The 27,117-nt window shown below is 38.4% G+C and overlaps 1 pseudogene; it reads right to left on the bottom strand.

The window, feature by feature from the left end:
- The window catches only part of LOC119044102 (coxsackievirus and adenovirus receptor homolog), an 82,954-nt pseudogene extending 56,713 nt beyond the window's left edge, over positions 1 to 26,241 (bottom strand).
- Positions 26,242 to 27,117: the final 876 nt, after the last annotated feature.

Genomic DNA, 27,117 nt, shown 5'->3' with positions numbered 1-27,117 from the left:
TTCTCACAATCCTAATGTTGAACCATTCTCACTTTCTAGTAAAACACAGAAGTCTTCCAATGGAGGGACTGATTCTGGGCTTCAGATTTGCTTTTGTCCTCCTCTGTTCACCTCCTCTGAACACCTCCTGTTGTTCACCTCTGCATTGCTTCTGAGGCTTAGCTGCCAATTATCATAGCAGAGTATTTACTCGGCCAGATATTATTATAAATGAGGACCTTTTAGCAAAAGTAATAAAGAACTTAATTTGGCTTCTATGAACCTAAACTTGATATTCTTCTTTTACTACATGGTAGGATAATCCTCTTTTTAAAGTTCATTTTAAGTCCTTCCTGATTGGATAACTTCACAAAGCTTTGAGTTCAGTTGGGAACTTTTAAATTAAACATTGGATTTGTTTTTGAAATTGTCACTTACCTATAGACTTAAGGGAACAGTTGTCTTCTTTCTCTCCTGAGTGCTTTCTTTTGCTTCTGATCTTCTATCTCTCTTCCACTAGACAGATCAGGGAGAGGTGTCCTAATGCCAGGGGGACTTTGTAGACAGGGCACCTGAATGGGGTCGTGGAGCTCCCATGGCTGGCTTCATCATCCTCTGAACTATTTCCCTCAGGCAGAGCTCTCGATGAAGAAGTGTGAAGAGACAGTCTGAGCTGTTTGCCATGTGACCATTTTCTAAACCATGGAATGGGGAGTTTCACTTTACACCATGGTTCCAACGCACAGGCTGGATACTTTGCCTCAAAAGTAGAGACGGAGAGCAGGCTATATTAAGTTGAGCACAAAATCTGGTGTCCTGTTTTCACTTTTTGACCAGGGCCACTCAGAACCAACAATCTGAGCATTTGATTCTCTACTGACTGTGTAAAGGGAAAGTCGTAGGCTTTGCCCACCTATTACTAAAATGTGGCCACAATTACGGCAATATCCAAATTTCAATTTCTTGGGTTCTAACTCCTTGACCAAGGACAATTTACTTGTCTCCAGTGCCCCCTGCCCACCATAGTTTCTCCTTGTTGAGTTCTGAGAATCCTCAGTGGCTTCTGTATCTCCACTGCTCTTTGTCCTGGCCATTTCCCAGCTGCTGTTGGCAGAGCTAGGAGGTCACAGCATCTCTCCTGCAGAACCCACAGATATCTTTGGTCCTACACCCCAGGCTCATTCAGATGATTTGTTCTCCTCTCAGCACTGCTTTGCTGGTGCCTCAATCACTCCTGAGGCCAGGTATTGAAAGAGCCAAGTGCTGCTTTGCCACTCAGCTGGAGAACTAGAAAACGGTGAATAGACATGTGTAAAGGGAAAAGAAGGATGTTCCTTTTATGCTGTACAACAGTACCAGATGTAGGTGGTTCCCCTAAGTGTTACCATTCTCTTACCTGCCTTAATCTGGCAATTAGCGGTTTTAATTAAGACCTTGCTATCTTCATGGAGAATGTCAGCCAATTTGTCCATGTGATCGTGAGGTGGTCACATGTGATTAAGAGTTGAGAAAGCATTTCTCCTCTCTAACTGATGTTTGACCAGAGCCCATAATTGTGAAAGCTCTTTCAGCTCATAGGCTGCCATCCTCCACCTTGCCATTGCCATTGTCATTGTCATTGGCCTTTCCCACCCTGCTGGTGCACATGTATTAAAAGCAGCTGGAGAGAAGCAAGTACAAGTATTAGTTACCTCAGAGGCAAACCCAAGTGCAGCCAGTGGATGGACTGGGACCAAAGGCAGGGCTAGAAAGCCTCAGGTGGAAGCATATGCTTTATAAAAATGCTATCACTGATTAACTTCTCTATGTATCTCAATATCCTGTATTCCTATTGACTCCTTTTGTGTGTTTTCATCACAGTTTTACAAAAGGACTGCATCAATGTACTACCTTAACAAATGGTGTCACTTTTGGAGAGTGTACTTAGATGGCAACTATTGTCCTTTCTCAACCTCTATGCCAGTTACCTCTGCACTACTTGGCTGTATACAAAGCAAACTCCAGTCTACTTATTCGATTTGGTGCTAAGTCTGACTTTTAGACCAAATTTCTTACCACTATGTGATGAGAAATTCTTAAACCTTTAGAGCCATGGACCTGTTTGGCAATCTGAAGCTTGTGGACCTTTATCAGGATAATATGTTTAAATACATAATGCATTTAATACACATAATTATAAAGTAGGCTAATTATAATGAAATATAGTTAACCAAATATTTTTAAATGTGCTTCTTTATACATTTAATAACAAGATCCAGTGGTGGGTCTAATAACCACCTTTGAAATGGCAATAAAATAATATTTTGAATTAACAGCAACAATTATTATGATATGAAAATATCTGTATTGTCTTTTGATGACAAAGTTCCAGATACTGCTGACACTACTCTGCTTTGTAATAGGAAATGCTATGTTTCTGTTAAAGATCAGTAAAAATAAAGATACATTTTTTTCCTGTCCAAGTTTCTTAAGCCTTGAATCTGTAGTTCTTGGATTCCCGGTTCACCTGTGGGTCCTTTCCGTAACTGGGTCTTGGTTGGGGTTGCTGCCGTCCATTTGACATGCCGATATCTTTTGTTCTTGAAGGGATTTAGAGTTTCTGGCCTGACTCGAATAGGGTTTCTAGCCCCATAGGGGAGTGGAAGACATTAATAAGTACATAGAAAGAGGCTGCTGCTTGACTACAGTGCTGAGAAGGATCCAGCCCTCAAGGACAAATGGCGCCTGGAACAGTGGGGAGGAGGGTCATCTTCCACTTTTCTCTCTGACAGCTTCTTGACCCACTTGGGTTCCCTGTAAGGATTTTCAGGCCTTTTGGTGCTTAATTGAGCTCTGTGGGACTGTTCCATTCTTCCTTGCATAACTCCTACATCCCAGTGAAACTGGGTCTCTCCTCGTGTCCTCCCTTCCCTGTGCCTTGGCGTGTGCTGTCTCTTCTCCTGAAGTGAACCTCCTCTGGAATTGGTGGAATTATGAGTGATTTGTTTTATTTCTTTTCTTTCACTAGTGCCCCTCACCCTCAGAACAGCTACTGTTTATGTTCTGAGTATGCACTAATCTTATCATGGAAAAAGTATATAATATTTATTTTTGCAAATCCAACCACCTCCTTAATGCCTCCCCTAATATTGACAATCCAAAAGGGACTCCTGCCCTGAATTCTTGTGGCCTTCTCTGTCCTTATCGCATTTTGTCTAGCATTGGTGTAGATACACTTATTAAATAAGTTGATTATCTTGTATTTTTTGCAAGATTGTTAAGTCCTTTGAAGAGAATGCTTGTGTATTTATTTATTGCCATATTCTCCCCAGCAGTCTCCAGTATCTTGCGCATAATATCCTATTTTATCATATTCTAATTAAATGATTATTTAATATGCTACATGATAAGCATTTAAGAAAAAAACACTTATGGTAACATTTTGAACATAAGTGATGATCAATAACACTTTGGCTGAAGTGATATAAATTTGGCTTGATAAAATCCACTATTTACCATAATAGCTATTTATTAGGAGTAGGGGCATTTCTACCTGTTCTTGTACATCAGACCGGCCTCAGCCCAGAGTTCTGGAAGGATTTTTTGTTAATCCAATTGATGGGGCCATTCACTGAGTTACATATTAGGAAGAAAGACATTTTCTTCCTGCCCACAAGTAGGCTATACTCCATCCCTACTCTGGGGACTCCAACCATCTTAGTTTGCAGTGGGGATACATGCAGGGTAAGGGGAGAGAGTAGGAGCCTAAGCTGTGTTTTACAACCCAACCTTTACGAAGGTCATTTTACTGAGCGGTTTGGGTGTCTTCCCAGCTATTATTTAAGTTTTACTTGGATTCCCAGTCTTCTGTTATATTTTGCACATAACTAGGTCCAGATTTCCTCAGGGAACATGGGTGAACATGGCAGGAACTGGTTATGTCTAAGTCTCTGTCCATAATGTCATCAAAATTTGCCCCAAATCTCACCCCGAGTTTAAACATCACAGAGGATAACTCCAATGGGAAATTGACCTTATTCTGTTTATTATATAGGCCGCTGTGTTTTCTGATTTATTTCAGATTTTAGAACATCAAGAAAAATGGTCCAATTTCATAATATTGGTGGTCCAGAGTACTGTTCGCTGGCTGCAGACCCTCATGGTAGGTTTGGACCAGATCTTGAGATTTGTGCAGTGAAAGGAGATTCAAATGACAAAGTTTTAATGGCAGCATTTCTGTCCTGTGTTTAGTAATGAAGGGAAGTGGCATGGGCTCAGCGGGGTGAGTGCGTTCTACTCTGAATGTGATGAAGTTCTGTGTCGGCTCTGCAGCTGGAGCCATGGCCTCCTTGTGGCATTTCCAGGTTCCTCTGCTCTTAGTGTACACCTCACTTATATGCAACGAACTCCATGTCACTTCTCAGTTTACATTTTCTGTGGCTGAAGCTGTGACCTGGTTTTACTACTTTACTACCTAACTCCCATATAAATAATATGGATGATAATCCATCAATCACAGAAAAATGCAAGTACAGGGCACGGCATGATTTTATAATATTCCAAATGTTTAGAACTTAAAATTTATTATACAACAAGCCATATTTTGTGTTTCTCTCCTCTTTGGAACATGGTCGCTTCAGCAGTAGGTAGTAGTCATGGAAGTTGGGGACTAGGTTGACTGGCTGGCAATATCTACAGTTTAATTCAGCAGTTAGAATTTTGAGTGTAGGTTTCTTATAATATCTTAAATATTTCATGTCACTTTCTTTCGGTTGGTCCAACAATATATTGTATAAATCAGTTGAAACAGAAAGGAGATGGAGGTGAGTTGAAAGTGAGACATTGATCTCCAAGGACATAATTTTCTTCACTTGTAATAATTTATTTTCAAGTAAAAGAGCTTTTAAAGAAGTTCATGGGCCTTAACTACTCCTAGAGAAAAACTATTTTGTTGAATTTCTGTTCTTGTTCTTTTCTTCCAGCATGAAATTGTAAGTGGTTTTCAGAATATTGGTGAAACTAGGGAACCAAATAGTGTGCTAGAAATAAATAAGCTTGGTCCTATAAACTATTGCACGGTAAAAAAACATTATTTGTCCAATATCGGAAATGGCTAAGTTGAAAAATAATGGACTTTTGCACGGGGTGCTACAAAAATTTAGCCAGAGAGCTCCAGACTTGGATATCCAATTGCCTTGTCATGTCTCCCCTTGCATATCTCAAAGGCAACTTGGTTTATTGCACCAGAAACCAGACTGATAGTCTCCTGCCTCAAACTTAGTCATCATATTATACTTCGTCACAAGTGACAGGTAGTACCCTTCAACCAGTGAAATGTGGCAGAACTAATGTATTGAAATGTTGCATTGTGCTTTTTCTCCTCATGTTTTCCCTTTCCGATCCACTTAAAAATGGTGTGACTTCCTCACACAGTGAGTCTCTCAGTGTGACTCCAAGCCTGGGGGATCTTGGCTGTGTGTGAAGTAAGTGGCCTGGGGTCCATGGCTGGTGTTTGGAAATGGCATGACCCAGTTTCACAGAGGAGTTGTGAAGGGAAAGACTTTTGAGGACCCATCTAGGAAGGGAGGAGAGGAGTCTGTGAGGATCTCTGCAGGGGCCCTGGGTGTGGCCTTCAGGACAATGACTGTATATCCCGAGGGAGGCTGGATCCAGCCCCATCAAAGGTTCCTGTGACCAGGAAATAGTAATATTGTAAGATCCAAAGGGGTGAAGGAGACCAGAACAGTGGACAACTCAGTGGTAACCAGTGTGGACAAACCACCATTGAACCAGGAGGAGGACTATTTGACACAGATTTGGAGAAAAGCTGGAGAAGAATGCAAGGTGGTGAGTGGTGCAAAATAAAGTGGGCAGAGAATCAATAGGCCTGTCCTTGTCATCTGCTCCGCAGAGGCCTCTTGAAACAAGAATGCTGGGATAGTTTCACCAGTCACCCCGCTCTGCCTCCAACACTGAGGGAAATGGTTCTCCTCCTGAAAGTGAAGGCTATGGGGTCTCCTCTTCTCCTGTCTTCTCTTCCTCCCACCTTCTTCCCTTCCCTTCCTCTCTTCCTTCCATCTAATGAAGCATGTCCACAGCCCATATTTTCTGAGGTCTGACTGGGGCATGGGGACCGTCAAGCTCTACCACGTAATAATTGGGTGACTTTGGGTAAGCCACGTAATGAAGCTAAGCCTCATTGTGCTCATTAATAAAGGAAGTAATGACAGTCCCAAGAGGACTGTTGAGAGAAGCGTGTATCACAAAATCTGGCTTAATATGTGGGAATCATCATCATAGTTTGCCGTGTCCTCTGACAGGCAGTAGACACTGGGGACTCAGCAACAAACAAGTCAAGATTCCTGATCTCATGAAACTTTCATAACGCCTTTCACTTTCACATCAGCTCCAACTCTCGGGTCCCATGTGTCTACTAGCTAGGCTCCAATGCAATCATTTCTGAATAAGTGCATTCTTGTATTTTTTAAATAAAGTTTCCAAAGAATGACAAGTAATTTTTAAAGGCTTAAATAAAAATAAATCTATTGTAAGGTATTTTATTAAAGCAAGAAGACATATTCAATCGGTCAGAAAAATATTAGCTGTGGGTTTTTTTTGTTGTTCTTGACATCACCATAGAACATGGATGTGAGCTGGGAACTGTTTACAGTTTGAATATGTATACATTTCTTAGGCTGTACCTTGAAATAAAACCACTGGCAGCATATAGTTCTCTGATGGAAGATACATTAGTTATACTACTCTGTCATCTCTGATTGGAAATTGTTGCATTACTACACTCAAGATCTCTTATGATATTTAATAAGGAAGCTAATGAAAGTTCAGCCCTAGGACTCCGTACTTGCACTGGAGGGAGGTGGAGCCACTGTTCTGACCAGATTTTCCCTGAAGTGAAACGAGTGGCTCCTGTCAACACCTTTGTCCTGTTCCTCCTCAAGCAGTGGGGCGGGGTTCATTTTCACTCGAATGATGCTTATACCTCACTGTCTCTTTGTCTGAGGATCTCCCTGTGATGACAAAAACTAGTCTTAAAAAAAACGATGCAAGTAATTTTTCAAAATGTTTTTTGTTGTTTAAAATGTATAATGAAAAACCTAAAGATCACTTTTCAGGACTTCCCCTCATTCGATTGTATTTTCCTGAAAGAAATACTATTAACCATGTGTTTCTGTCTTTCCAGATATTTATCTATATTTGCTTACATGTAAATTTAAACCATTTTAAACTAAATTTATATATTCTGTTAATAAAAAATCGTATTATATATATTGCTCTGCAAAATTTTTTATTTAACACTGTATCTAGGGTATCTTTTTAATGAGTACATATAGATCTAACTCATTCTTTTTAATTCTCAAGTAATTTTCATGGATCTTTCAATTCACCATTCACCAGTTGATAATATTCAAGTTATTTCTTATTTTTACCAGTACAAATATCATTGTGACAAACATCTATATACATAGGTTTGTTGTGGCATTTGTATAAATATTTTCATGAGATAGATTCTTAAGAGTAGGATTGCTGGATTTTACTTGATATGGCCAAATTATATGCTTACAGTCTGTACCAATTATATTACCACTAATAACACATTTCTATTGAATTTACCATGAGGAATAGAACTGTGGGGCCCTAGGTAATGAATATATATGTTTGAATTTAGATAATGCCAAATGGTATTCTAAAGTTGTTACACCAGTTTACATCCCCACCAACAACAGTGAAAGTTCAGTTGCTCTCCAGCCTTCCCAATGTCCTGTCTTGTTGCATACCAGGATTTTTGTCATATGTTGGATATATTGTGGTATCTCGGTCTTATTTTGTTCCTTATTATCTGGTCGACTAAAGCAGTCAACCACTTCTCCAGATATTTATGGGTCAGTGGGACACCCTTTACTGTGAACTTTCTGTTTAACTTTTTTGCCCAGTTTTAAAACCAATTAAGTGAACTATCTCATTCTTATCTATTCGTAGAATACAGATCTTTTTAGGGTCATACAAGTATTGTATTGATCCTCTACTCTTTTGGCTGCTTTTCATTGTTTTAATGGTGATTGTTAATGAACAGAAGTTTTAAATTTTAGTGTAGTCCAATTTATCTGTCTCTTCTTTTATTGTTACTGCTCTTTGTGTCCCATTTCAGAAACCTCTGCCTACTCTCTAGGGGAAGAAAATGCCTTCTATGTTATCACCTAGGTGCTTTATTGTCTTACCTTTCACACTGAGACCTATAATCCACCTGAAGTTGATTTTAGTGCATGATATAAGTTAGAAGTCAAGATTTAAAAAAATTCTCTATGAATGTCCAATTTATTCAGTACCTCTTACTGAAAAGTTCATTTTTAATCCCCTGTTCTATCATGTCACTTTTGCCATAAATCAAGTGACTATAGGTCAACTTCCTAATTAATTCCACTGGTCTATTTTTCCATCCTAGTGACATTATCACAATTACTTAATGAAGAAGCTATATAATAAATCTTGATTTCTGGCAATGTATGTCTTCTAATTTTGTTCTTTAAAGTTGTCTGATCTATACTTGGCACTTTGCATTTTTCATATAAATTTTGGAAACAGTCTTTAATTTTCCACAAAAATACTTTTGGAATTTTGAAACAACTTTATTGAAGTATAATCAGCATATAATAAACTGCACTTTTAAAGTGTAATTTTATAAGTTCTGACATATGAAAATGCCTATCATGTCATTACCACAATCAAAACAATGAACATATTCATTACACTCACAACTTTTCTTGTGTCTGTTTGTACTCAATCCCATTCCTCTTAGACCTCCATCTGTAGATAACCACTAAGAGTATAGATTATATAGTAGGTGTTTTCATTTTTGAGAATATTTTATAAATAGAATGTAGAGCATATGCTTTTTGGGGGTCAAACTTCTTTCACTCAGCATACTTATTTTGAGAGTCATTCATTCTGTTGTTGATCAATATTTCATGTCATTTTATTGCTGAATAGCATTCCATTGTATGGATTTATTTATCTATGCATCTGTTAGTTGACATTTGGGTTGTTTCCAGGTTTTTTTTTTTTACATTATAAATAAAGCTTACAAAGAACATTCATGCCCAAGCCTTTGTATAAACATGTACTTTTATTTCTTTTGAGTAAATTACCTAGGAGTGGAATGGTTTGGTCATTCCTAACCAATGGTTAGGTCAAAGTTGTATGTCGAACTTTGTAGGAAACTGCCAAACTGGTTTTCAACTTGGTTAACTATGTTACATCTCCACCAGTAGTAGTGCGAGAGAACTCTAGCTGCTCAATATCCTCAACCAGAACTTGCTATGATCAGTATTTTTTATTTTAGGCACCCTAATAAAAGTGAAGTGATTTTAATTTGTATTTTCCTAATGACTAATGATATTGAGCATGTTTTTATGTGCTTACCTGTCATCTTTATATCTTATTTGCTAAAGTGTCTATTCAGATATTTAATCTAGCTTTTACTGGCTTATTTTCTTATTATTGAATTTTAAGAACGATTTATATATTGTGGGTGCAAAACCTTATCAGATATGTGCTTTACAATTATTTTCTCTCTATTTGTGGCTTGTTTATTGTCTTAAGAATGTATTTGGAATAGCAGAACTTCTTAATTTTGGTGAAGTCCAATTTATTATTGTTTTCTATGATCGATCCTTCCTTTGGTGTTGTATATAATAAATCTTTGCCAAATCCAGTGTCACAAAGATTTTCTTCTATATTTTCTTCTATAAGTTTTACAGTTTTCAGTTTTATATTTAGGTTTATTATCCATTTGAGATAATAGTTTTATATGATGTGGGATATGGATCAAACCTGATTTTTTACACAAATGTATATTCAATTTGTCTTTCTTTACACCAATACTTGACTTTCTTAATTACTGTAGCTTTTCAATAAGTCCTAAAGTCACATAATATTAGTTCTCCAACCTTGTTCTTTCTCAAAGTTATTTTGGCTATTCTAGGCTCTTTGCATTTCCACATGGATTTTAGAATAAGCTTGTCAGTTTATAGCCAAAAAAGCTTGCTGAAATTTTTATTATGATTACATTGAATCCACAGATCAATTTAAGGAGAACTGACATCTGAGCAAAATTGAGTCTTCCAATTCATAAACATGGTATATTGCTGCATTTGTTTATATATTCTATAATGTACAAAATGTAACATTTTGTCATTTTCAGCATACAAGCCTTAGATACCTTTTGACAGATTTATCCCTAATCATTCTATTTTTTGATGTTATTGTAATTATTACATTTTTATTAATTATAATCTCTACATGTTTATTATTAGTATTAGAAGTGCAATTGATCTTTGTTCTTGTTCTTTTTTCCTATAACATTGCTAAACCTTTATTAGCTTTTCTTTTATCCTTTGAGACCATTTTCCCACATAGGTAATCATGTAATCTGAGAATTCACAGAGTTTAACTTCTTCCTTCACAATCTGGATGCCTTATATTTCTTTTTGTTGCCTATTGCACTGGCTAGATTCTTCACTACAGTTTTGAATATAAGTGGTAAAAACAAAGATCCTTTATTTGTTCATAGTGTTGAAAGAAAAACATTTAGCCCTTTACCATTAAGTATGCTCTTTTCTGTATTTTGTATTCGATAGATGCCTCTTATCAGGTCAAGCATATTCTTTTCTATTCCTAATTTTTCTGAGAGTTTTTTTGTTTTAAATGAGAAATGAATGCTGAATTTTCTCAAATGCTTTTGCTGTATCTATTGAGATTAACACATGGTTTTTCTTTTTCAGCCTGTCAATATGGTCAGTTACATGGATTGATTTTTGCCTGCTGGGATTTTGATTGGGATTTTATTAATTCTTAAAAACATAAGGAGGATTAATATCTTTACAATAATGAGTTCTCCAATTTATAAATCCTGATAATGTTTTGTAGTTTTCTGTGTAGGGGTCTCAGACATTTTTCTTTCCCTTCCTCTTCTATTTTTTGCTTCTATTCCATCTCCTTCCTTCCTTTTCCTTCCTTTTGATCTCTTTAAGAGTAGGTTGTCTATGTACTTGTTTTAAAATACATCCATATATTTTTGTCACTCCTTCCATCAAATGGTGGGACATATGCTCCCTTCTCTTGAATCTGGGCTGGACTTAGTGACGTGATTGTAACCAATGGAATGCAGCAGAAGTGATGCTGTGTAACTGTTCAGGCTAAGTCAGAAAAGGCCAGGTCTCATCATGGACATTCTCTTTTAAAATTTGACATTAAACTTTGATTAGTAATTCAGCCTTTCCCATGGTGCCTGGCACTAGACTCTATAAATATGTTTAAAATAATTTCAAATAGTGTCTTGCTATACCCCTATGTATAAGGATAGGAGTGGGTGAGAAAATGGGAGTGGAAGCAAACCTCATGGAGCATATTTATTTTTATTATAATTCTACATATGGAAAATGAAGACCTAGAGAGATAAGTCACCTGCCCATGTAGAGGGAGGGCCAAAATTCAAGCCTGAAAACTGTATCTGGCTCAGTGCTCTTGTTCTTTCCTCACTGTGCTTATTGAGGCAGGCAGAAGACTTCACCAAGGAGTATAACATTAATATGTCATATTTTCCTGGAGAACATGTTATTCAGGGGTAATTAATTTAAATTTCAAAATATACACGATATATTATAGAGTAAAACAAATAATTTGGCATCTTTTAAAAGATAAAATAATTCAAAGAAATATTATTTTTATAAATGATTATTTTAGAATATCACTCCAAAATCATCAATTTATATTTATACTCTCTTTTGGTAGGAATTTTCAAGATTCATTATGCTGTGCCTTATTAGTTTTGATCCAGGAGAACAATGAAGTGTTTTTGCACCATGATTTGCAGGGCACTGATTATGCAATTCTAAAAATTACTAAGTCCCTTTTGTTTGTTGGTGTGTGCCAAACACTGCACTTATCACTGTTTTTCATTTATACTTGCAACATTTCTGCAAGGTAGGCAATACTATATCATATTTTAGGTGAAACATTTGCTCCTTAGAGAGGCAATTTGCCTATGTTTTCCTAGACAGAGCAGGAATCCAATGTCAGGTCTGTTTGTCTCCAAGGACTGTGCTCTTAACCCCTAATACTATTAGAGTGAAGGATTTTTGAATTGGAGTTCCTTGTGTAACTCGTAGGGTGGGAATATTAGTTGTAGATGTGGGGAATACTTGATCAGGCTCAAGTATTACCTAATTGTATATTCCAATGTGGTTAAAAATGGGACCATTCTGTACAAGTTGGATCTCTGATCTCCCTGGATAGAATTTATAATTGCTTCAGAGTGCAATTCTCAGCTCCTCTCTGATTGGCCAGCTTGTTTGCAGTGAGGTACCCTACCTATGCACACATCTGCTTAGCCATCTGTGGTGTAAAATGTTGTCAATCATTCTTACCTCAGGGAATCCATGCAAATTTAGTTTTGAAAAATTACTGCCCTATTGTAAGGTAAAGCAGGATGCCAGTGGTAGAGATATTTGAACATGTCTTACCTTTTAGATGAATGCCTGGATATATGGATTGTAAAATTAGGATTTTTAAAGTACATGAATAATTCTCTAGCCTATGAAAGCAGTTTGTTTCATGCCTACTGGATCGCTAGGTCATACGTTTTCCTTTCTAGGACACACGGTATTATCAAGTCTGACAGTCAAAGTTCCCAGACCAAATAAAACCTGTTTTTGGTAGTTGTAATTGTGGGAGAGAATGGCGGCTGGTGAAAAGGAGCATAATGAGCCATAACCCTGCTGGTAATTGGCCCCCAGTGCAGTGCAGTGATAAGTCTTCTAGTTGATGATTTATTTTATCTTTTAAAAAGGTATGAAGCTATTACATGCACCATCCCCACACGACCTCCACAGTCACCAAGCCAGTGCACTTTGAACAACTCTATCTCCCATATACAGCCAATCAATACACACTGACTTCTCTGATTGGCTTGGGCCCTATATCACAAATGTTAAAGGTAAGTGTCCATAGGGAGATTTTATTTTAACTCCTAGTGATGGTTCTTAGAGGAACCTCATAGGGTCAAGAAACCTAGGGTTACTTCTCATTCCAGATGCAGTTTGGGCTTATTGGGATGTATTTTTATTATTTCCTGCTACCTTTGTAGACAGAATTCACAGCTTGCAGTTATATAAATGGAAAGTACTTCTGGTGACATGATGTGACCTTCCTCTTCAAAACTGGCCCTTGTCCCAGTCTCAGTGAATACACCTGTCATCTGCCTAGTGGCGCATGCCAGAACCTTAGGAGTTATCCTGATACCTTCCACTCCTTCCTGGCTATATTCAGTCCATCACAAAGTCTTTCTCTTTAGTTCTGGAATATCCCCTTAAGTGTCTCCCTTGGACATCTTGCTCCCCTCTCCAATCAGTATTCTCCACATTGTAGCCGGAATGGTACTCTCAAAAAGTATCTATTAATTTGTTAATTCATCCCACAGATCTGGTTTTAGTGACCACTGTATGTATAAGATGTAGTGGGGAACAAGATAGATAAACTTCTTCCATCGTGAAAATGCAAAATAAATTGTATCAAGCTTCTCTGCCCATTCCCCCTACTCCCAACTTCATATTAAAGCAATTTGGTAGATTTCTAGTTGTTATTAGATTAAAACCCAAAATCTAAAGGATTTCATAATCAGGTCGCCATCCCTCTAGTTTCACCTTTTGTCAACATTTACTTCACTCTAACCACCTGGCCTTGTCTCTATTCCTTAATTATGCTATCTGCTCTCCTGCTTCAGGGCCTTCGCACATGCTGCGCTTTTTGCCAGAATACTTGCAGCCTCCATCACCGATCCTCAGCTCTCAGATCTCAGTTCTGATGTCTCTTACTCGGGGAAGCCTTCTCAGATCCACCAGACTAGGCCATATCTTCAAATTCTATGAAAGTTTCTTTCGTGGCTGTCATCACAGTTATTCTTGGGATTACTGGATTAATGACTTAATCCCCACAAGTGTTTAAACAGCATGAGTTTTTTGCTCACTGTAGCCTAAGAGGCCAGCATACATCACGGGTAATAAGTACACAGAATGATATTTCCTAAATAAATTATCGTTTGAACGGATGGACTTTTAGAGAGCTGGCCTTCACTTGCTAATCCAGTCTTGAGTTGGCCACATATACTGATGGTATTTGAGAGCATAGGTTCTTGCAATGAACACACCTAAAAGGCAATTCCCTCTTCTCCAATTATTAACAAGTTATTCACCCACTAAGGGCCTGAGTTTTGACACCAATATCAAAGGCTGTTGTAAGAATTAAATGGAACAATGACAAAAAGCACTTAGCATTGTGACTGGCACTCAGTAAGCGCTTGATATGTGATAGTAAAAAAATAACAATAAATCATTATTGCTTAACATGGTCTCTGTCTGCGCTCATAAAGTAACAGTGCTTGGTCTTTCCAGCTGTCAGTTAGTAATATGTGAGCAAAGTGTCCCTTCGGAAGAAGGACTTCAGGAATCCCAAGTGTCATTCCTCTAGGTATTTTGGATCCTAACTGAGGAGGATTAGCTGTTGGAGAAGAGACTGCTGTTGTCACCTAGCATCTATTTTCTCCTACTGTTATAATAATGAAAGTTTTAAGGGCAGGCACTGCCCAGAAGATAGTCCACGTTTACCAGCCTTCCCTGCCCTTGGGTGTGTTTGTTTGACTAAGTTGTCACCAATGAGATGGTGTTTGTGCAGTCCTTGGAACAGTCTCCCAGAGACAGCTGGTGGACATGCCCATCCCTTTTAATTACTTTCCTTTCCCCCTACATTTTTATTGGAATTCTGGGATGAAGGCCGCAGCTAGAGCTGCCATCTTGAACTATAAGGAGACCGTGGGAGTGGAGGCTGCCCAAGTCAGAGCCACAAGGTAGGTAGAGCCTAGATTCCCAAGGCCTCCTTAGGTTAAAAACCTGTTCTGTGGTGGCTTAGAGGCCACACACAACTCTGGACTGTCTCTCTCCTAACTTTAACATCAGAGAAAAACAAACTTCTGACTTGTTCAGGTCACTGTTATAAGAAGTTTCACTGCAGCCCACACTAAATCCTAGCAAATATAGCTCTGCGGTTTGTAAGACATGAGAGGGCCAAGAGTTTTCCTGCCTTCTTCCCAAGTCCTATGAGGTGGTGATTCCCGTGTCGTTTTCCTCTGAGACTCATAAGCACAATGTGGTGATCTGTCTTCAGTTCTAAAGAGACCAGAAAATGTTTTCTGTACTCATCCATATCCAGGCTTAAATCAGAGCCCCAGTACTTTATTTAGATTGTCTAGTCATTTATTCAGATACCAAATATTTGCCCATTATTCACCAGGATGCAGGCACCATTCTAGGTTCTTGGGGTACATCAACAAACTAAGCAGCTGAACTGAGGTGTATTTGAATAAATAGATTTTCCTTTTTTCTGAGGACCTCCTTGCTCCCTGCAGGAAAGACAATTGTGTTTCTAGGTGTTATGCAATATATTTTTGGTTTTAGATGGAATTTTATATTTGATGGGGACACATACAGTTAATGTAGGGATTTTCTTTAGCTTCCACTGTTTGTGAAGACAAATGAAAAATGGCTCTTTATGACCTTTTGTGATCAGAAATTTGGCCATTGTAGGTTGAAAGGAACCATAGGTCATAGGTCATAGATCCTTTCATCATTTCATCTGGACAGGCTTTCTTCCTTTATCCTTGTCAGAATGTAGACCAGCCAATTCTGGAGGATAGGGATGGAGAAGCCACGTGCTTATACCCAAGGTGTCAGGCCATCGGTCCCAGAAAGCTCATCGGCACACAGGCAATGTAGTTTTCTGTCCTTCAGTTTTAGTTCCTGGTTCTATATTGATGACTTTGAGCAAAAAGTCATTAAAAGAGAGCCACCACTTCCTCTTGCTCAGCCACTGCTGGTCCACACCAGGTTTAAGCCAGCTGCAGAGGCTATACTTACCTTAGCATCTTCACACCCAGGGCTAATCTAGGTGATCTACTGTTTGTTTTCTTTTTAACTCGAATAGAACCAATTTTCTCCCCACCTGTTGCCTTCAATTATTATTCACCTGGTGAATAATATGGATTTATGTGTGAAAGAATTCTGAAATATTTCATTATATTTTCAAGCAGACAGTACCCCTTGTTTTTCCTGGCCTCAGAGAAACTTTGTTTTAGGGGATTCCTGCTGTGTTTTTCAAAAGCGTAAGCTATTGACTACACTGGGATTGCTGGAGAGAGGAAGGTTTTGTGATTACTGTCTGCACCTCGATTATATCCAAGCTATGACAGAAATCAGGGAAGATGTCCTGTGGAGTACCAGAGAACACAGCACCTTAGAGCACCCAGGAGGCTTTGTTTAAGTCCCGCATGTCCTTGAGTGGCACAGAAGAGGCAGACCAAGGAGCCTGATAGGACCACATGGGTTGATGCAGAATAATTTAGAAGTGACCCCTGTGGGAGGATGACAAAGACAAGAGGCTTCACCACTGCAGGGTGCCCTCTATGACTTTAGGTCTGGCACAGTGTTAGAGAGTATGCAGAGAATAAGCCCAGCTGGATGGTAGCTTACAGTTGAAATTAAGGTGAACTATACAAAATCAAAGCATGTGTCATTTATTGCATGCCTGTGTTTGTATACTGACATGAAGTATAGTGAATAAGAGCATGGGCTCAAAACTGGCTTTCCTGCTTACTGGTTGTGTGGCTTTGGACCAATTAGTTAACAATAATAGTAAGTGGATCTCAGTTTTCTCATGTGTACGATGGGGCAGTAGAAGCACTTACTTCATGTATTTGTTGTTACAATAAAATTATTTAATTACACAGTGCTTAGTACATAGTAAGCATTTTATGTATTAGTAGTTGTTAAGAGGATCTGTTTGTGAATGATGGGCTTTTTTCTGTTGGTTATATTCTTGTTTATTGATTTTTTAGTAACTGAGAGGAAAATACTTTGGAAAAGAAATTTAAAGCTATAGTATTAGAAAAACATTGATCATTGAAAAGCAAAAAAAAAAAGTGAGTAATGATCTTTGAGGTGATTTCAAAAAACTTAGGAAATAGTATTGAGTTCAGCCCTGGCCCTGTTGCTCAGTGGTTGGAGTATTGTCCTGTAGCTGAAAGGTTGCAGGTTTGATTTCCTAGGACATGTACCTGGGCTGCAGGTTCATCTCCAGTCTGGGTGTGGGCACATATCCTGACATGTATGGACCAGCGTGGATCCCCAGTCTAGGTGTGTAAGAAGGTAACCAACTGATGCTTCTCTTAAATGGATGTTTCTCTCTCCCTCTAAAAAAGCTAATGAAAATGTCCTCGGATAAGGATAAAAAAATGGTATTGAGTTCACAGAAATTTCACATTATCTGAGAAAATCTTAAATTTGATACTGTTAAGGAGTACCTGTTGTAAATAATTCCATGTGTTGTAACATCCACATTTGTTTAATTTATGGCCAAACAGTGAAGAAGCTGCTCCCTACTCCCTTTGTAAACTCACTCAGGAAACACCTTCTCAAAACCCCATCTTCCACAGACACCCCTGTCTCTTGGTCTTGGGGATTTTTAGTCAGAACCTACTGCCTGTGTTTGGGTAATATGGAATAAACACCAACAAATCCTGTGGCTATGCTGATTACTCCCCAAACCTCTAATGTGGTTGAGAGAACACTTCAGTTATGTTTCGCCTTTTGATTCAGTGCTTACAAAGTCTAGATCATGACTTGTAAACACTTATTTTCTATTTAAATTCTTAGCCTGATGTACAAGGCAAGGACATCTCAAACTTTATAGTGCACACAAACCACCTGGGGGTCTTGTTAAAGTGTGGGTCCTGATGCAGTAGGACTGGGGTGGGCTTGAGATTCTGCATTCGTGCATAACAAGCCCCCAGGTTATGCCCGCACAGCTGATCAAGGACCGCACTTTGTGTAGCCGGGACCTAGGTTCTCACAATAGAAACACACCAATGGTGGTGTTGTGTGGGTCTGTGACAGCTTACCAAGGGAATCTGTTGATTCTCCCTTTCATGCAGATCTTATGCTTTGGATATATAAGAACGTGACAGGAGTTTTTTAGACGCAGTTTTCTTTGGACTGACTAAATGACCTCTGACAGTTACTACTCTCTCTGCAGTTTTGTGATTAGATTACAGACTACTCTGTGATATGATATTTGCTTCCATAAGCATTCATGTGCCCAAATGATATATATGGTATTCCACCAGGTTGCTGGATTAATATTTTTGAAAGGACCTAAAGTTGTTTATTAAAGTTTGTGCTCTCTATTTCTTATACTATTATCTAAATAAGTTTATTCATATAAAACAGACCAGACATCTGGAGTTCAAAAATAGTTACTGTTAATAAAGTCAGAAACATAGTAAAGGGTGTTTTGGGTGTTGAAATTTAAAAATCTTTATGAATAACACAATCTGTTAACTTGCATCCAAGAACAGCAGAGAGGAGGCAAGACTGAAAGTATGAAGATAAGAAGGTGTCACAGTGATACGTTTTAAGAAACTGTACCTTCACCTCTAACCACCTTTCAGTTGATGGCTAGCTCATAGGGACCAGAAATTCATAATAAAAATTAAATTACCCCACAGGCACAAATGAAAATGCTAATATAACTATAACAACAATAATATATAAGGTTAAAAAACTACTTAAAGGTTTTTAACTTTTATTTAAAGGTTAATAAAACTTAACCTTTCTTAACCTTTATTCCAATTTTATAAAACTATACACAAATCCATTACACAGCCATTCAGCTTAAATTTACCATTAAAAACTGTACACAATACTCTTCCTAGTAATAGATTTATGCCAACATTAATTTGTAAGGTAGCATGTACTACTACAGCACCCAAAGAGATTAACAGAAAACAACTCCTTACCAAAACCTAGGGGAAAGATTTTAGAGATAGTGAAATAATTTATTGCAGACTTTATTCACTATAAAGAAACTCTTGGTTCATTGTCTTATAGCCATACTCTCTCACAATCTTAAAGGAAAGACAATACATTCACTTTCTTCTACTCAGTTTTAAACACATGTGGCAGTTAGGAGTATTCCTTTTGCTCCTTTTTTTCTCATTTCATTTCTTTCTTTTTTAAAAAGATGTTATTCATTTATTTTTAGAGAGAGGAGAAAACAAGGAGCAAGAGAGGGGGATAAACATAGATGTGAAAGAAGAAACATTGATTGGTTGCTTCTCGCATATGCTCTGACCTGGGAATGAACCTGCAACCCAGGCCTGTGCCCTGACCAGGAGCCAAATTAGTGACCTCTGGCCTTGTGGACGATACCTAACCAACTGAGCCATACTGGCCAGGGCTCATTTCTTTTTTCTTTTTTTTAAAGAATAAATCACTTTCACGAAATGAAGATTCGAACATTTCAAAGCTCAATTGCTTTTCTGCAATTATACAAAAGACATTTGGCCATACAATAACATCTGTGCATTCTCCTGAGTCTGGAACACAGAACTGACAGAGGAGACTTACTAGCTTAAAATGTATTTCATTGGTATGAGTCTATGAAGAAAACATCCTTCTGGAATTGCATTCAGGGAGGCAAATTTAGGATTACGTGTTTCTAGAACATATACAACACCATTTAAAAACAGCCATAACAAAATGCTGAGCCAGAAAAAGCTTTTTAAAATTTGGAACTAATAATTAGAAATTTTCAATCTATAAATTTTAATCTATAAATTATTTGAATTTATTATTCAAATAATAAATGTCATAATTTTTTCTTATTAGGAAAATATCAACTAAAGTAGAGAGCATATTTAGTTGGAAACTGCAAAATGCTCCATCCTTGGTCTAAGTGGTCACTATTCTGGAGATCACCACATGTCTCCAGGTATCATATCACTCATCGCTGAAATTCATTCTGTGGTACCATGGAGTCATTGCTCTATGTGGCTCATAGGAAATTTTCTAAATAAAGTCATAGATGCTCCTTTATTTTACCATATAAAAGAGCTTACTATGTCTCTGTTGCCTACAGTAGTCTATCAATCAAATACTTAAGAAATCATTTTATAGGCAAGGTTTATGAATGACTTGAAAGTTGAACTAGTAATTTTCAGAACACTTCTAGAACACTATAGTGTTTTTATGTTATTAGAGCTATTCCAAACACATTTAGAGTTTTCCAAGAAGCTATAAAACAAGAACAAACATAAAGTTATATAAAAATTTTTGCTATAAATGCCTCTTTACCAATTTTGGGTCATAAATTAATTGAGAAAAGCATCCTAAAAATAATAGAAGAAAGGATAAAGTACTGCTTTCAGATGATTCAAGTATCAGTTTGGTGTGCATGTCAGTTCACCAGTTGCTTCCCCTATGATTTCATATCCAAAGTGCTACATCTTACTGTGTATTGATATTTACAAACATATAAAATCAACCTGTTAAAGGAAATCTTTTTCAGATGGCAAATTTGTCTTTAGTAACTTGAATGCCCTTACTATTTTGATATAGCCAAACAAAACTTTTTGGAGTACATTTCTGACAGTTTCTGATTCATTTCTTTTTGATCTATTGAGGCTTGTAGCAAAATTTAGAACAAAACAGGTTTTCATGTTTCAAAAGAAAAGAGGCAAGGAGCACAGAGCTGTAAGGTCAGAGTCACTAAACCACAGACCTGTCCTTGCTCTGTGCTGAAATCATCACAGGGCACCATGTCCTTCCTCCTGAGACTGGGGAAGCTGCTTTATCCAGTCGGGGAGTTGGGCTCTGAGAGTTCAGATCTTCACTTGGTACTTGGTTGTACTGCATCTTTCTTTCTCATAGTGAAATGCATGGTTATTTTATTTAACTGACAAATGTTTATTGTATCTATTTAAGGTATGTAATGTAATGTTTTGATATATGTATACATTGTGAAATAATTCTCCCAATTAAGCTGATTAACCTATCCATCACCTCATCAGTTTACCCTATTTTTCTCCATTTTAAAATCATTCTTAGGAGTTCCAGTCAAGATGGAGGCATAGGTAGAAACACTTCGCTTCCTCACACAACCAAAAGAAGGACAACAGCCAACTTAATAACAATAAACCAGAACTGCCAGAATAGCAAACTGCATGGAACTCCAACAACCAATGAGTAAAAGAAACATTCATCCAGACAGGTAGAAGGGGGTGGAGAAGGGCAGCCCAGTGAGCCGAGAGGACCTGTGGTAAGGTGCAGACTGTGGGTGAAGAGGGGCTGGCTCACTGGGAAACTAAAGAGTCGAAACCTCTAGTGGTAAAACGCTGCTTGCAAAGGTGGGAGAAACTCCGTCACAGAGGAGAGTTTGTTGGAAAGTAGGCCTAGAGCCTTGTTCCCTCTCTGACCCCTCCCCCACAAACAGTGCCACAGTGCAGCCAAGAGGGTTGGCCTGCCCTGACAAATACCTAGGGCTCTGCCCCTTGCAACTTAACAGGTGCACTGAAACAAAGAAATATGGCCCAGATAAAAGACCAAATTGAAACTCCAGAGAAAGAGCTCAGCAACAAGGAGATAAACAACCTATCTGATACAGAGTTGAAAACACTGATAATCAGGGTGCTCATAGAATTGATTGACCTCAGTTGCAAAGTGAAAGAAGAAATGAAGGCTACACAAAGTGAAATAAACCAAAATATACAGGAAAACAACAGTGAAAGGAAGAAAACCAGGACTCAAATCAACTATTTGGAAGAAAGGAAGAAATAAATATCCAACTGGAACAGAATGAGGAAACAAGAATTGAAAAAATAATGAGATACTTAGGAACCTCCAGGATAACTTTAAACATTTGCACATCTGAATCTTAGGGTTGCCAGAAGGAGAAGAGGAAAAGCAAGAAATGGAAAACTTATTTGAATGAATAACAAAGAAGAACTTCCCCAATCTAGTGAAAGAAATAGACTTCCAGGAAGTTCAGGAAGCCCAGAGAGTCCAAAGAAGTTGGATCTAAGGGGGAACATACCACAGCACATCATAATTAAGTTACTCAAGATTAAAGATAAAGAGAGAATCTTAAAAGCAGAAAGAAGAAAGGAGAGAGTTACCTACAAAGGAGTTCCCATAATGCTGTCAGCTGATTTCTCAAAAAGAAATCTTGCAGGCACAACGGAGCTGGAAAGAAATATTTGAAGTCACGAAAGGCAAGGACCTCCATCAGAGATACTTTATCCAGCAAAGTTTTCATTTAGACTGGAAGAGCAGATAAAGTGCTTCCCAAATAAGGTCAAGTAAAAAGAGTTCATCATAACCAAGTCCTCATTATATGAAATGTTAAAGGGACTTATCTAAGAAATAAAAGATCAAAAACTATGAACAATAAAATGACAACAAACTCATACCTATCAACAACTGAACCTAAAAAAAACCACAAAAACAAAAACTAAGCAAACACCTAGAACAGGAACAGAATCACAGAAATGAAGATCACACAGAGGGTTATCAATGGGGAAGGGGAAGGGGAGAATGAGTACAAAAAGGTACAGGAAGTAAGAAGCATAACTGGTAGGCATAAAATAGACAGTGGTAGGTTAAAAATAGTATAGGAAATGGAGAAGCCAAAGAACTTACATGTATGACCCATGGACATGAACTAAGGCAGGGGGGATGCTGGAGGATGGGAGGATGCAGGACAGAGCATGCATAAAGGTGGGACAACTGTAAGAGCACAATCAATAAAATATACTTAAAAATAATATTTTTATTTTTTAATTACAGTTGACATACATTATTATATTAGTTTCAGGTGTATGCCGAGTGATTAGCTATTACATAACTATTAACTCCTCAACCCAACAAATCTCATATCCATCTAACACCGTTTGTAGTTGTTAGAATATTATTGACAATATTCCTTATGTTGTACTTTATATCCTCATGACTATTCTGTAACAACCAATTCATTCTTAATCCCTTTATCTTTTTCACTCATCCTCCCACCCCTGCCCCTATATGGCAACCCCCAAAACATTCTCTGTATCTATGATTCTGTTTCTGTTCTTCTTAATTATTTATTTTCTTTTTTAGATTCAATTGTTGATAAACCTGTATTTATTGCCATATTATTGCTCATTTTTGAAAATTTTTCCTTCTTTTTCTTAAAGAAGACCCTTTAACCTTCTTAGTGATACTGGTTTGGTGGTGATGAATTCCTTTAGGTTTTTCTAATCTGGGAAACTGTTCCTCTCTCTTTTGTTTCTAAATGATAATCTTGCTGAGTAGTCTTGGTTGTAGATCCTTGTTTTTCATCACTTTGAATATTTCTTGCCAATCCCTTCTGGCCTGCAAAGTTTCTGTCGAGAAATCAGTTGACAGTCTTATGGGAGCTCCCTTGTAGGTAACTAACTGCTTTTTTCTTGCTGACTTTAAGATTCTCTTTTTGTCTTTAACCTTTGCCATTTTAATTATGATGTGTCTTGGTGTGGGCTTCTTTTGGTTAATCTTATTTAGGATTTTCTGTACCTCCTGGGCTTTTATGTTTATATTCTTCACCAAGTTAAGGAAGTTTCCTGTCATTTTTTTATATAAGTTTTCGATTTCTTGCCATCTCTCTTTTTCTACTGGTACCCGCATGTTGCATATGTTGGTATAGTTGAAGTTGACCCAGTGGCTCCTTACACTATGCTCATTGTTTGGATTTTTTTTTCTTGATTTTCTGTTTGAGTGATTCTTCCTTCTTTATATTCAAAATTGCCAATTTGATTTTCAGTTTCATCTGCTCTACTGTTGATTCCCTGTAAATTATTCTTTATTTAAGTTCATGTAGCCTTCATTTCTGACTGGTCTTTTTTTATGCTGGTGAAGTTCTTGCTAAGTTTATTAAGCATCTTTATAACAAGTGTATGAATTCTGTGTTGAGTAGATTGCTTGTCTCCATTTTGTTAGTTCTTTTTCTACAGTTTTATCCTGTTCTTTCATTCGGGACATATTTTTTTGTCTCCTCATTTTGGCAGCCTCCTTGTGTTTGTTTCTGTGTATTAGGTAGAGCTGCTGTTTTCCAGTCTTGGTAGAGTGTCCTAATGTAGTAGGTATCCTGTAGCGTCCAGTGGCACAGCCTCTCCCTGCCCCCCTGCCAATCACATAAGCTGGGCACTTGAGGTGAGCCCTCCTATGTGGGCTGTGAACACCCTCCTCTTCTAGTTGGGCCTTGAATGCTGTTGGCATGTTAATGAAACAAATTTACCCTGAAGCTGATCAGTTGGCAGCTATTACCAAACACTGACCTCCAGGCACCATGTAGGATTACCTATGCAGGGGACCACTTCAGAGTGGGACTTATTTCAGTGGACTCTGGTGCCTGCTGAGTTTGTCCCTTGTGTGTGTCACTTGTTGAAGTGACTGGGTGGTAATGTTTTAACATGGTTTGAAGCAGTCCACTGGGTGTGCAGGCTCTGAGGCCTCCCAGGAGGTGCAGGCTAAGTTCAGCAGCTGCTTTGCTCTGCCTGTGGACATCCGGCATAAGTGACAAAGTGATCTGCAGATGGCTGCTTATTGTACTGGGCTTGAAGGTTACCATAAAAGGCCAAGCTGCAAACCAAGACTGGCTGCTGCTAGTACCAGGCCTGAAGCCGCTGAGAGGCACAGGGCATGCTAAGGCCAGATGCTACTTGTCTGAGAGATCTTAGGGAAATCTAAGGATTTAGGGACAGGCCATTTGTACGGAAAAGCCACTGGAAACAGCTCGGATGGGCCTGCAAGTTGAGTAGGGTGGGACCTCAGGGAATCACCAGGTGGAGCAAATGGTGTAAACCAGGTTGAAAGACACAGATATGGTGCCTGCCTATTGGATCTGGGTGGAGAGGATGGCTCATAGAAGGAACGATGGCCTCTGCCAGCACTTCTATCTGAAAGAAAGCTCCCCCCAGCTCTTATCTTGATGCCAGATATTTTAGTTCCTCCCCATATGTTTCTGGTGCATTATAAGCTGCCACCCCAGCTCTGGAGTTTAGAAGGAGTGAGTCCAAGTATGTCCATGCCATTTCATTTAAGAGCAACTGCCGGGGACTCCAGAAGCCCTCTGTCTCCCTCAGCCTCAATCCCTGCTGATTTCTGTAACCAAAAGTTATGGGGACTCCTCTTCCTGGCACTGGAACCTTGTGCTGGAGGGCTTGGTATGGGGCTGAGACAGCTAATTTTTCAGAGGGGACCTCTGCAGCCGAGATATCCTTCCTAATTTTATCAGCCACATGTGGTGTGGGACCAGCCCTTTCTGTGTCTCTGCCCTTCCTACCAGTCTTGCGTAATTTTTTCTTGAATTTCCTAGTTGTAGGACATCCATTCAGCTAGATTTCATGCAGTTCTGAATGATGGTTGTTCTGTAGTTTAGTTGTAATTTTGCTGTGGTTGTGGGGGGAGGCAAATACCACTTATACTTACCTGCAATTTTGATCAGAAGTCTTGACACTGAGTCTTGGAGTAGCCTTTCATTTTGGAAGGAGGCATGTACCCCAGGAATGAATGATTGCTGCCATGTAGCTTCTGGCAGTGGGCGTCCAGCTCTTCAGAGAAGTTACATCTTCCCTGATACCATGATGAACTCCCATTTCATATATTTTTTTCCTCTGTGTTTTTTATGATAGCAAAAGATGATCAGACAGATGAACACTAGTGAAAGCAAAGTTCCTGTAATAGCTTCTGGAGTTGTTTTACCTCTGTTTGAAGGAAAAACAACATCCAGGCATAGCAGGCATTGATCAGAGCCCACTCTATTGCAGGAATTGATTAGAGCCCACTGTATTGTAGGCATTGATCAGAACCCACTCTATTGCTGACTGTAGAGTTATATGCCCCAGAGTACTCAGTAGTGGCATTTTTTACAGATATAACAGATGAAGTCATTTCAAGAACTCTCAGCTGACTCCTTTTATTTCCAACAGCAGGGTTTTTTTTCACTGCGTACTGATATGTGCCAATATCTGACAACTGTAAATTTGTTACATTTATTGTTGCATCACTAGATTTGAGATCACTGCTTGTAAATTGCACTTGTCCTTTCAGATCTTGATAGTAGTCATCATAAATTTTGTCTCTAGAGTATAAAATAATCACTTGATCTACCTTCTTATTATCAGCTGGTGATAGCAGCTATCTGATGTCCAGTGGTCCCTGGTCTTCCTGTAAATATCAGGGTAAATTTGTATGGCAGCTGAGAGTTTCCCCTTTGGCCTTCTCAATCATCTGGTCATGAGTGGTTCCACTCAAACTTCTGGTGACATCAGCGACTGCACAGGTGGAGGAAGCACAGCGGAAGTGCCATGGTAGTGATCCAGCTGTGGGTGACAGCTGCAGGTGGGGCTCTTGCCCAGGGTCTGAGTCTTCCCACACCTCGTGAGCTACTGACTGGCTGCCAGTTGTGGCACCTCAGCACACTGTTGGATGAATTTTTAGTGAATAGATTTCACATATTTCAACATTTTTAATTTTGTTATGAGTTCACTATAATATTAACTGGCTGAGTGAAAGGTAAAAGCCATGTGATATTTTTCTTTGTCATTTTATTTGACATTATAGTATTGAATAAAAGACATTTTTAGTTGTAAAGTACCTATGGCAAATGAAAATATTGATGCATATCTATTTGATAGCCTTGTTATTGACACAGATGTAATATGTCAAAAAATGTCAAATAGAAAATGATATAACATGTACAAAAATACCATTGAATTAATTATTGAGTGATACATAGCTACTCACTCTAGGTTATTTGTCTTACCAGCCAAAATTAAGTATCTGTATCTTCCCATACTCTAATTTATCAAGAATCATGGTATTGCAAAGAGCTGACATAAATGAATTCCAGTTTTCATAGTTAATGGATAATATTGATGATGGAGGGGTATGGTGCAATGGAAAAAGAGATACCAAAGAATCAGTCCACTTGCTTATTAGGAATTTCAAATTGTGTTGGAGAGAACACTTGACTGTGGAACCATTAGTGAGTAAGTCAGGATGCTATAGAACAGTGGCTTTCCAACTCTGATCAGTATCAGAATCACCAGTGGACTTGGTAGAAATACTCAGGCCCTACTCACTTGAATTGAGCCTGTGGTCTTGGTTAGCTCTCCAGTGGAGATTCTCCTGCCCACCAGACTGTGAACCACTGATGTACAGGAGTAAATAGTTGGTTGTTAAC

This window comes from Artibeus jamaicensis, unplaced genomic scaffold (genome assembly GCF_021234435.1).
Source record: "Artibeus jamaicensis isolate MK-2021 breed Jamaican fruit bat unplaced genomic scaffold, CSHL_Jam_final contig_388, whole genome shotgun sequence".
Lineage (NCBI taxonomy): Eukaryota > Metazoa > Chordata > Mammalia > Chiroptera > Phyllostomidae > Artibeus > Artibeus jamaicensis.
Note: the sequence above shows the minus strand (reverse complement) of the source record. Positions and strands in the feature narration are given on the sequence as shown.